The sequence below is a fragment of the Cydia fagiglandana genome, chromosome 20 (assembly GCF_963556715.1).
Source record: "Cydia fagiglandana chromosome 20, ilCydFagi1.1, whole genome shotgun sequence".
NCBI classification, from domain to species: Eukaryota; Metazoa; Arthropoda; class Insecta; order Lepidoptera; family Tortricidae; genus Cydia; species Cydia fagiglandana.
The window spans coordinates 2,379,924-2,392,979 of NC_085951.1; the positions used below are offsets into that span (position 1 = coordinate 2,379,924).

The 13,056-nt window shown below is 37.1% G+C and overlaps 2 protein-coding genes and 1 long non-coding RNA gene across 3 annotated transcripts in view; 1 reads left to right on the forward strand and 2 right to left on the reverse strand.

The window, feature by feature from the left end:
* The window catches only part of LOC134674407 (uncharacterized), a 461,157-nt gene that overhangs the window by 436,923 nt on the left and 11,178 nt on the right, over window positions 1-13,056 (reverse strand). The window lies entirely within an intron of this gene.
* The window catches only part of LOC134674380 (vacuolar protein sorting-associated protein 29), a 117,898-nt gene that overhangs the window by 104,560 nt on the left and 282 nt on the right, over window positions 1-13,056 (reverse strand). The window lies entirely within an intron of this gene.
* LOC134674347 (bicaudal D-related protein homolog) overlaps window positions 1-13,056 on the forward strand; it is a 159,242-nt gene that overhangs the window by 51,774 nt on the left and 94,412 nt on the right. The gene's annotated exons all lie outside the window — the stretch shown is intronic.

The window sequence follows — 13,056 nt, forward strand, 5'->3', positions numbered from 1 at the left end:
CTGAACGCACCATCTGGTTACACCGGTTTCGTGCAGTCTTAAAGAGCCCCCAGTTTTCGTCTGTGCGGTCACGTTTAAAGCGTTTAAAGGCACGGTCTCTTCTACGCATAGCCATGCGCACACCGTCAGTAATCCACGGCGCTGGAGGCCGCTTAACCCTAACCCTGTGCAACGGAGCATGTTTATCAAAAGTCTTTAAAATTGCATCATTGAAGAGACATACTTTGGTTTCCGTAGTGGTAGCTGCAAGTACAGGGGACCAGTCAATTGCCGCAGCGTCACGCAGCAGCGCGTCAGGGTCGATTTTAGCGAAGCTACGAATGTTTATAATGGCAGGTTTACACTTGGCCGGTTTGATATTATAGGACGCGAAAAGCAGGTCATGGTGTGAGAAGCCGGGTGCAGGAAACTGGCCGTGTTTTATGATATTGCTAGTGCAAGAAGTAAGTATTACGTCCAGCCAAGTATCAGATGAAGCAGTATGATGAGTAGGAGCTAAGGGCAGAAGAGACAAATTAACAGATTGAATTAAAAAATTTAGTTTACGGCTTTGTGGAGTGTCCTTACACAGATCAGTGTTAAGGTCACCCATAATGAGGTGATGTGTGTAATCCGTGCTCAACGATTCAAGGGCTCTCTCTAGGTCGGAAAAATAATCAATTGTAGGGGGACAGTAGACTACGCCTAGTACGGCCTTGACTCCTTTAACATTCACCTCAAGAAATATCCATTCCGCAGCACCAGAGTAAAGAGAAGGAGATAAATTTAAGATTTTGTACGGAATGTTACTTCTGAGGTAAATGGCAACACCGCCCCCGCCCTTACCGGTACGATCGTTTCTAATTAAAACAAAACCGGGTAGGGGGTAAGATGAGGAGACAAGGGTAGGCTTCAACCAACTCTCAGACACAAGTATCGCGTGAACGGAATCGGTCTGAAATGTATCTAAAAGGTCAGTAAAGTGAGAAGGGATACTTTGGGCATTTATATGACACACATTGAAGTGTTTAGAGTTAAGAAATTCGCGTGACACCAAAGTACCCAAATTGTGAGAAGTGTCAAGTGAGCTTAGTGAGATAAAAGCTGAGCTATCATTACTGGCAGAGTAAAAAGTTTCATCATCAGACATATATATAAATATAAGACAAACACAAATAAGATAATATAAATATGTGTACGTACAGAAAAAAAAAAACTTAACTAAATATTGCTAACTTAAAATATAGGCCCAACTCTGCTAATCCTGCCGATTGTTCTGTGAGAAAAAAGTACAAAAGGAAGAAAATAAAAGTAAATTTACAAACAAATCTTAAAAGTAGATAAAATTAAACCGTTACCATTAAGAAAAATAAAGGCATAAACTCATAACAAAATCAAGCGATAATGACAGTAACTCGAACATGCCAAGTCGAATTGACAGATTAGAACATAGGTGTCAAAATACCCACTAAACGTCAAATGAAATGCAAAGCAAAAATAAAAGTTAAAGGGGTACGACACAATTTAAGATTAAGTACCGTGCAAAACTTGAAAAGTGAATTTTAAATTGAAAACAATGCAAACGGAGTAATCATAAAGTATCAATTACAGAAAGAACATTGTTAATTTCGCGTCATATCAATAGTGAACTAGGCTACCGCTTATAAGTAGGAATATAGTTTTTTTACTAACATAGATTAAGGTTTATGTCCTATAGATAATTAAAATCTCTTACATGCATGCCGTGTGTACCTGTAATTGTGTAGATACCTACTCAAGCAGTCTTATTTTATAACTTGTTATTAATAAGTATAATTAATTATTTTTGTATTGCACCTTGGTAGATTTGCCAACATATACCTACCTAACTTTGGCAAAAAAACTCGAATATTTCTTAGCCGGCTTTTTATTTGCAAAAATGCGTGCGTTCGTATAGTAGAAAATATGTAAACCACAGAAAACCGCCTAGGGGTTGGTCTGTGGTGTAGACTCTGAAATATAGTTTCTTTTATTAAATGATTAATTATATTCTCTTTCATAACTGTTCCCAAATTAAGTACAAATGCATTTACTAACGATTTATTTTATTTTCAGGTAAATATGCCACATACCCGTATGAACTACATCAGTAAGTACCATCGACACTGTTAGCTGACTGTCGTAAACCTTACTTCCAAAGATATAAGGTTTATCAATGGTTAATTAAGAGCCAACAGGAGTGGTCAATGGTCATTTCTGCTTACAAACGTACTCGACTGTTTCCTCCGTGGGTTTTGATGCTAGAGCAATGATTTTTTCAACACAGATTAATATTGTCAATATCTGTGTAGGACCGTTTTGCTTTTTTTGATATTTTTGTTTTTTAAGGCGCTAAAGCCCTTCAAAAATGGCCAAAATGGCCTCATTGACTATGCCCCAATGAGAGGCGTAGTATTTAAAACTGATATCAATTAGCCAAAAAAGCAAAACGGTCTGACACAGATAATTTCATAATCATTCAGATTTCCAAATTTGGTTACGATTGGTTAAGTTTTGGAGAAGGAAACAGCCGAGTACGAAACCTCGATTTTTGAGATTTTTACGCAGGATTTTTCGCTTTGTCCTTATCGCACTAGTTTTAGGAGCCGCTTCCGTTAGCGGAAGACGGGTATATTTACCTAAAATATTTAAAACTCCGCTCCTGTTTCGTCTTAAGAGTGTTGTATAGACACAGAAAACTGTACAATTGTAAACCATATTGCAAAGTGATAAGGTTTACTAATCTTCAGTTTAATTATGTTGATCTAAGTACCGTAGCATCCGTCGCCCTCATACTCACTAGATGCTAAAGATTCCATGTTAAAAGTAACATTATCGCGCAAAGGATTATGGCTTTTAACGCATTGAATTAAGATGCTTCACTGTGATAATAATGTGAAGCATCTTAAGGTCGTATACATATTAGGGGAGGTAGATGCCAAAGATTCCATGTTAAAAGTAACATTATCGTGCAAAGGATTATGGCTTTTAACGCATTGAATTAAGATGCTTCACTGTGATAATAATGTGAAGCATCTTAAGGTCGTATACATATTAGGGGAGGTAGATGCCAAAGATTCCATGTTAAAAGTAACATTATCGTGCAAAGGATTATGGCTTTTAACGCATTAAATTAAGATGCTTCACTGTGATAATAATGTGAAGCATCTTAAGGTCGTATACATAGGGTAGGTAGGGGACCATTGGGCAGTCGGGAGGCTAGGGCACCCCCTTGTAAATCAGGACGAATTACAAAAAAAAGGAGCTTTATTTATTTATTTTATTTACTTTATTGCACAAGTTTACAAAAAAAAGAGTACAATTGGCGGACGCTTTACCGGTCAACCATTGGGCTAAACAGAGACAGTTACTTTGATGCAGGATTGTAAATAGTGGAGAATACCTACTTTATTGGTGTTAAGATTTTACATTTATGTAGTGTATACTTGGATTGTTAATAATTATGAAAGCCCTATTGGATTTCATAATTGGATGTCACATAAGTACAGTGACAAGGTTCGAAGTAACATAGAAGTAATTTATTCCTTGACCGTAAGCCCTAAAACATTTTTTTACGGTTTATCACGTGAATGGACTTAAGAACTGTTTTCGTGTGTATCCAAAGTGGTAATCAGTATACAGTAAGTAAGAGGTCAATGAACTATATCGATTTCTTGCAATGCAAAGGTGGAACTTCGACCTTTTAGAAGGTGACCACATTTCTAGGGAAATTGGACTCAACTGATGCGTAGGATGACTATAATTGCTTGGTTTTAGTGAAATTTGAAAGTGAAAATAGTTAGGGCCTTTTGTTGTTTTGATATTTTATAAAGTAAAGACAACATCAGATATATCGGAGCGACCAAAGTGTCCATTTTTGCATTTTTTCATATAAATTAGGTAGTGTTTTTAGCTAAAAACTAAGCATTAAATAGCATACACTAAGTATTTATTCGACCAACTTTACAGTCTGGTCATATTTTAACATGACACACACACACACATCTGTATTTAATCGTGAGTGATATACATTGAGATGCATGCGAATGATTTCAAATTCAAATCAATTTGTAAAATCTGATATCCGCCTCTATATTCTGTATGCTGTGCCGATGCACAAATTCTTACAGAGTCCTATTTTTGTTATGTAGTTTTTGTCGTAAAAAAGACAGATGTACAAACTAGGGCTCGCGGTCGGGTCCGGGTTTCGGGTACCCGTTCCCGGGGCCCCGTTCTCGTGCTACACGAAACCGGATTTGTGGCCCGTTCGGAACGGATAATTAGGATCCGTGTAATTAAGATCCGTGTACCCGTGTTACCCGTGTGTCCGGATCCACGGATCTTAATTACACACGGGTCCGGCCCGTTTTCGATGACGACCGGTTGCGTTCTTTATAAAAGCAAAGAATCTTATACCTTTAAACGAGCAATTCCTCTATATTCAAATACTAAATGTACTATTTAACTAAACAGACTTCTAACCATTGTTACCAATAAACTTTTCATTTTCATTTTTTCAATTTCTATTTTTCGAGCATCTCGGAAATGGCTCTAACGGTTTCGATGAAATTTGCTGGGCGGGGGGGGGGGGGGGGGGGAACAAAACGAAAAAAAACAAGAAGGTAAGCGATCTTGACATGTCTTTTAATTAAAAAACGCTTTTTAAAAATCAATAACTATTACTTATGAAAGCAGAAGAATATAAATGATCGTATTAGATTCATAATTGTTACATATTTGCCGTAACTTATTTTAAAAATGTGTTTGTCAATTAAAAGACACATCAAGATTGTTTACCTAATTTCTAATGCTAAAAAAAACGAAGTATATGTAGGTATGACTATATGAAACCAGCTGAACTAAGATTAGAAACTTTGACCGACTGAGTGGCAAACTAAAATCTTAAAAAATCCATAACTGAAAAAAATCCAATTCTTGTTTGTAAAACAGCACGGCTACTTCTTTAACTTTCCAAACAAAAGGTATGCCGGGTAAAATACCTGTGTCAAAATTGCCACGGCTATTTTATTGCATGTGCCGCCCGCAAACCATTATTATCTTAATCTACACGTGTACATTTCTATGAACTTCGCACGAAATAAAAATTATCTAAGTAATAAGTGGGAATGTGAGAAAAAACTAGAGTCGGATAAAAAAAGTCTGCAGCGCTGCAGACTATTCTTGGTCTGACTCTAGTATCTTAATATTTATTATAAACCTCATTGTTATTATTTAATCATTTTTACAAGCAGTAACATCTAATATACAATTGGTGTCTCATTTAATATAATCCGACTAAATTACATTTCAGCAACACCTCCATATTTCACAAAATAAATCAAGACATTATCCACCAGTAGAATACCACCTCTTAAATATTGTTTAAACTCGAACCGGCCGGGGGAGTCGGTCCGCCGGCGCCGTGTATTCAATACCCGAACGAAGCCGAAGTCCGCGGCTCCGGAGCCGAGCGTAGATCCGGAGCCGAGCGTAGATCCGGAGCCGAACGCACTACACGGGAACGGATCTTGACGGGTTCGTGTAATTCGGAGGCTTAGCACCGCCGGGGCTAAGAACACGGATACACGGGGTGGCGTGTAGCACGGATATCGGGAGCCCTAGTACAAACATACCGTTTTAATTCCACCCTCAAAACGGAAGTTGTAAACTTAATCATTAAATTTCAAGAGGTACTTAAGTAATTAATATCTTAGCTCAAAATCAGTCACACACTCGGAGACAAAACAGCCCTTATTTCATTGCCTTACAGTTTACGAAGACTTAAGTCGGTTTTGGATGAAAAGCCACAGCTGTTGAGCTTTTTAAGCTTCCGCTATTTGTCAGAGCAGCTGAACTTTCGGCTTACGGAAGCCGGAAGATGTTTGAGAGCTTTTAGCTTAATGAAGTTGAGGTCAATGTACTATAGGGGACTGGGGCTCGTGCCAAAAAATGGAGACGACTAGACAAGTATTGCATATTAATGTACTTAAACTGGGGTGGAGCGTAGTCAACTAGTAATGTAGAGGTGATTTATTTAACCTGTGGCTAAGACAATACATAAAAGTTGTTTTCAATTAGCTAATTATTTTCAAGGATTCAAACCCAGAACTTACAGCTTCATGGAACTAACTAGTTCAGTCATCAGCAATAGTATCTTACACAACTAGGGCCGCAAAAATATGTGACACGTTCTTATTTGGAGCGCAATAAGAGCGCGTCATATATTTTTGCGGCCCTAGTTGTGTAAGATACTGTTGCTGATGACTGTACATACCAACTAGGCTATTTTTCCATACCCAACTACGACCATAATAACCAAACCGTAATACTCTGGACCTTTTTACCTGCGGGTTTTAGTCCGGACCTATACCACAAACAAAAATAATATGGGTACCTATACAAATATATACAGTTCCAATTTTCTAATCTTGAGATAGAACTGAAGAACTATTTAGGATGAGGGTGAGTGATATATTACATCAACCACATTACTTGAGGGCCTTGCGGCATGGTATTAAGGGTTAATTTTGATTGACTTACTAATGTTGTGGAAAATGTTGAAACGAAGGGTATAGGAAGAGGGGAAGTAATAGTTATTCTTGTACGTTCGAAGTGTTATCATAAGATACATACAGTAGAACCCGCTTAAGACGATTCTGAGGGGACCTAGCAAAATAAGCGTCTTAAACGGGAAATCGTATTAAACGTGAAATAAAAACTAGTATTATTTCATGTACAGTCGACGTCAAAAATATGTTTACATTTTTCGCCTTATTACAAAGGAGTAAGGTGCAAAAGTGTATATATATCTTTGACGTCGACTGTACAAACAATGTCATGTACAAACAGTGATAATGAGCGAATGGTATCTAAGTGTAGGTAGGTATAAGCTCACACGCGGCTAAATAATCTAGGAACACTAACGATTGTAACGATAGGCTGAACTATAAAGTCGTGGAGTAACTAACTGCAAATAAAAATCTGGGAGCGATAGCTTGCACTCCGTGGTCCCTAACCGTCAAGCAGATGGCATAGCATTCTTACGCCGATAAGAACCCGACAAAAGATATTGAAGACAAAACAAAAAACCTAAGGTAGGTAATAAACTCATTAAAAAATCTTGGGTAACGGCGTATTGCATAACAATAAGACCATACGATCGTTATGGCAATAACACAAACGTGCAGATGGTTCGTAACGGGAATTTTAAATGGCGTATTAAGCGGGACGCGAGTCGTACGTATTAACCGTGAAAAAATGTATGAAAACAGGCCTAAAGTTGCAGGGACCGGCGTAAAATGGCGTATTATGCGGGAAATCGTTTTAAACGTGATCGTATTAAGCGGGTTCTACTGTATATCTTATGAGTGATACTTCACAAGAAAGAATGTTGATAAGGGGCTAAACTGGATTACAGATCTTGTAATTTTGTTTGAGTGCTTTTTCTACGTTAGAAACAATTCGTTTATTATTGAAAATGTGTCCAAATAGTTGTCATAAAAACAACAGTTGAGTTTGTATTAAAATTCTATTTTATATTGGTCTACACTAAAAGGTATGGTGGGGTAATAATAACATAGGGGCAAGATTAACATAACATATTTCATATTTTCTCCAAAACAGAGTTTAGAGTTTATTTTACACTCTAAAATATCTGACTAAGATCAAAAGATCGGCGAACACAAAGGTATGACTACAAAAATCATTATTATTCTCCACAGATAACACATTAGCATACAATTAGCTACAAATCTATGTCAAGCTCAACACATACATTAGATATATCATAGTGTCGGGCTTAATTTATTTAAGTGCCTTCTAGTTTACATTGACCGAATACGTACAGCTATTTATAATCTATATGTGACGTTTTCTGACAAAAGGTTCCACATTGTCGTTGGATCCTGAGCTACTATGACGGAGCCAAATGGCAAAAGTATATCTATGGGGCCGACCCCAAATGAAATGGGAAGAGGCACGGAGAAAGAAGATTGTTCTTGAATCCTGGATGATTTCTAATTCAATCTTATAAGGCGAAACTGCCTGTCAGACAAGACTACGAATGCTAACTTGTAAATAGGTAAAGGGTAATTTGCTTGAAAACTACATGTTACATGTCGTTTGTTTAAAAACATTTTAAGTCGCAACAGCTGTAATTTATTTTAGAGCCTCATTCAATCAATATTAGCGTAAGCGGCGCGCCGACTTTCCGTGGTCCCTTTTTACCAGAACGACACACATATTACTTAACAATAGACAATAGGATTAGCCGTCGAGCTTTATTTGAAAGCTACACACTATACCTTCACTATTTGATTCGTTATTTCGTATGCTAAACGTGACACTGATCCTACAGGAAGTGTTTTGTCAATTTGACAAGTTTTTTGATAATGTTTTAGTCAATAGATATTAGATAGATACGTGGTAGGTATTGAAATGCCGGTTCATGCGTGGAAAACAAACACATTTCTATGATAATAGCGACATATTATAACGTCTATTGCGAGTACCTACCTATGTAAAGCTACTTAATTTGCATGTAGGTCGGATATGTTTTGCATATTGTTATTTTTCTTTATTTTATTAGTATTTTAGATTTAATTAAAACTTATAGAAATAAATGTACCGTGTGGGTACTTTAATTGCTTGACACTTACAAGACAATCAATTAACAAGATAAACTTAGATGTATGTATAGTATAGGTAAAGTCATGCGGGGCAAGAAAAACCGGGCAAGTGCGAGTCGGACTCGCGCACAAAGGGTTCCGCACCATAAAGCAAAGAAAAAAACGGAAAAAAATGCAAAAAGAAAACGGTCACCCATCCAAGTACTGACCACGCCCGACGTTGCTTAACTTTGGTCAAAAATCACGTTTGCTGTATGGGAGCCCCACTTAAATCTTTATTTTATTCTGTTTTTAGTATTTGTTGTTATAGCGGCAACAGAGATACATCATCTGTAAAAATTTCAACTGTCTAGCTATCACGGTTCGTGAGATACAGCCTGGTGACAGACAGACGGACGGACGGACAGCGAAGTCTTAGTAATAGGGTCCCGTTTTACCCTTTGGGTACGGAACCCTAAAAACGGTATGAGGATTCTCTACAAAGTGTTTCTCTTGCCCCATAGTTTTTCTTATCCTGTTGAACCTTCATTCGTCTTCGAACTATTCCAATTACTTTTCTTCAAAAGAACTCATTGTATTTTTTCAAATCGTATATTATCAAAAAACGGTACCTGATATCTCAATATGCATCCCACACCCCACGGAAGGAAATTCGATAAGAATAAGTCTGCCCTAAAAACGGTAAAAGCCGTCTTTGTCCACATGCACAATATAATTAAAAACCAACAGCTGAGAGAGTCTGCATCTGCATCAAACATTATACCAAAACGACAAATACACTTGAAAAATCGCGGCGCTTACTACCTTATTCAATAAGAAAAATGTAACGCAAAAAAGCTGTAAATAGATTAGCGGTATGGGCAGTTAAGACGTTTTTCCATAAGTTAAGATGAAATGTCAGGATCGCAGCTTGGCGCGTGTCGCATCTGCCACAATTAGGTTTTTATCAGGACATGTGTTCCATCATCTGGATAATGCAAGCCCTTAAGTGACCATCGGCCTTAAGTACGACATAATTGTTGGGATTAACCCTACGATTAACGGTTACATTTTTGCGGTACGGAGTGAAACACGTTGAGTGTTTTTCGACTTAAAATAGGTGTGACCCGTTCTTAATATATCTATTTACTTAATGAATTCATTGAAAAAGTTGCCATGCACTTTTACGACTGATGCCACTGATGATGCAACTCAGCAAAATGGAAGCCTAGGTTAACATGGACACGGAAATTTAAAAATACTGAACTGAAATTTTGATTAATATTGTCTCATACATAGATTACGTATGAGACAATATTACTAAAAATTTTACGCAACGTAGTTTAGTCCTTAAATTCGAACCTATAGTTTGAAACCTTGGCAATAAGTGTCAAATTCCTTCATCAAACTGAAATAGAATACGCCAATATGCAACGACACCGGATCTCGATTGAACGAAGGTCGGCTGACTAAATCCCAGATTTCAAGGTTCCTCCGTATTTACAAAGGAATTGAGCCTTTATATAATGAACGTGAATTTGATATGAGAAACATGACTGACAGAGTCGACAGACAGTATTTGGTTTACAGAGTTTAAATTTTAATCACGATTCTTTGAATATTTCGGTAACTATAGGTACAGTTGGGGAGAGGAGTCTAAAATGGATATAGTAGAGGTAGAAAATATAAAATAAGTTAGCGAATAAGTTAGTAAACGTACTAGTATCACCATAGTGCTCGACAAAAGTTCCCTGTCTTCTTTTCCACTTTTTTATAAATACATATGGTGTGTTGAGTGCTTTTTTAGACAACCATACATCACCAATATACATGACTCACATTGACCTCATAATATTCGTAAGCGGACACAAGAATAAATAACCTTCCGTGTTCTTATGGTCACTGGCATCATTATTTTATTTTGCATATCAGTTTGGACAATCATTAAATCATTATTTACACTTGACCATAAAAAGTGACGGAAATCTACTTCACAATATCGTTTTAACTATTTGAAGCAGATAAACTATAAGAGCTATTAACTTACACCCACATATTGGCAAGCTCTTTTAAATTCAAATACTAATTCAATGTCCGATTTGGTGCGGTGTTCTGTCTCTTTCGCACTCGTAGTGTAAACAAGGAAGGGTGAATGCGCACGAGTGTCGATTTTGAGCCGCCGGGCAGGTCCGGTTTGCAAACTAGGCCGTTAACTTAAGAACACAGTATATGTGTGAAAAACAGTAAGATTATTAATCGAACGAGCGAGCGAAGTGCAAAAAAGTTATTACATTTAACTTGGAACGCAGCTGGCTTGGAGCACATCCCAGCATTTCGAAGTTTTTTTATTTTCGATAAGTAGTTTGTTCCGCGATAACTTAGTTATAAATTATAATTTAAATGAAGTCCGTTTAAGCCTCGTTGAGGAGTATATCTTTTTTAAGTTCTAAGAAGAGCAGGATCGATCAAGGGGTTATGGAGCTAAAAGGCCCATTGTATATATTGTATAAGATTGTATTAGACGTCTTGGTAGTCTGGTAAATTAGTTTGTGTATAAAATGCAAGCAAAATAGTGATAACTCGAGGCAAAATACTTGTATTACTAGCTTTTGCCCGCAACTTCGTACAGATAATATTACTACGGATTAGTATGGATATATACTGTTTTGAAACTGTTTACTGCAAACTGACCCATACAGCCTCAGTCCAGTGAGTCATAATGACATCAACGCGCTGAATCGGCGCACGAGTGCCTTGCCGAGTGGTTTTACCGGTCGCAGCGCAGGTTCCGTGTACAAACATTTGAGGCCGTTGGGTTGAATGAATCCTGGTTTTTGGATTTTTATTACCTACTGTTTTATAGGACATGAAGAAATATACAAGTAACTTTTCACCACACCAGCTCGGAAAGGCTTACTTTGCACTTCAAAAACTGATAGGAAAGTTGCATTTTATTCACATGTGAGGCAATGTAATCAAATGCAAATTTTGAGTTGTTTTCTTATGTTTGCTGGTAGAATTGACTTTTAAATGATGATTTTGGATAATACATATAACATTCATTTGGTTTGATTTTGTTTGATATTTTACATTTAATATTTGCTTCGGGTTGGTGTGGTGAAAAATTTTGTGTTTCACTCGGGGGCAAATTTTGTTTAACCCTCGTGCTTTGAAACCCTCGCAACGCTCAAGATTCCATTTTTCGAATTATTCAATTTTGGAATCTTTCGCTTGCTCGGGTATCAATTTTGGCACGAGGGGTTAAACAACAACTTTGCCCCCTTGTAAAACCAATAACTATTACTGTGTTTATTTGTTTTTGAAAGAGCTCTTGAGGTCTAATCGAAAAGTTTGTTTTGTCTAGCTACTTACAATTGCATTAGCCTATAGGAGTTTCCCACTGCTGGGCAAAGGCCTCCCCTCTTTTCCGCCATTAGGCCCTATCCGATGCACACTCCCGCCACTCTTTACAAAATGTGTCAAGTTCGTCCCGCCATCTCCGTTTTAGTTTTCCTCTGCCCCGAGATCTATCCTGACAATACAACCATACTTAAAATATTTTGTATAATTAGGTCAGTCGGGGAAAAGAGAACTACGGGGCAAGAGGGACACTTATGTTTTTGACAATATTCCTTATGACCTACTTTATATCAATTTATGGAACTAATAGTGAACTTTAAAGTAACGTTTGATGATTTCGCCTGAATATGAGTAACTCTTTCAAAATTAAAACTATTTCTACTACCATTCGAAGATTATTCGAAACATTTTGTACACGTGTGATTATTCAATAAACTCTAAAACATCATGATTAGTTAATAATAGGTTCTCATAACATCTTTTCAAGATAATCGTTACAAAGCAATTCAAACAAAACGCAATACTTTACGACAAAAAGCTAATGTCGCGAGCTAAGTAAGTATGTAGTACGTTTACATCATCTGTTAGTCATCCACTCATACGGTAAAGTTAATGTGATAATGTCAGGTTCCAGTGGCTTATTTACTACTGTAAGTAATCTGTCGGTGTGGTCTGAGATTTAAGTAAATAGCGATTTTATGCGCTATTTGCGTTCAAGTTTTATATAGGGAGGTGACGCTGATGGGAGATGTGGACGTTTGACGTTTAATTTATCATTAGACTGAAGTCGAATGTTGCCAATGGCAGAGATCCCGAGAAGAAGAGGTTGTAATACTTGTAATTCTTTACTATACTACATAGGTAAATTAATCTAAAAATGTGCAAAACTTTACCATTCTTCTTCATATCTCCGAATGCAATTAACTACTTTCATTCATTTTTGAATTAATTAAGTTTTTCTATATTATCAAGCTATTTATATTACTGACATAGTGAGTTTCCGGAAACACAACTTTCCCTATTTGCCTAAATGTTCCTTTTGGATCTATTTATGCAAAAACAACAGCGAAGTGTGACACACTGTGGTGGCCCG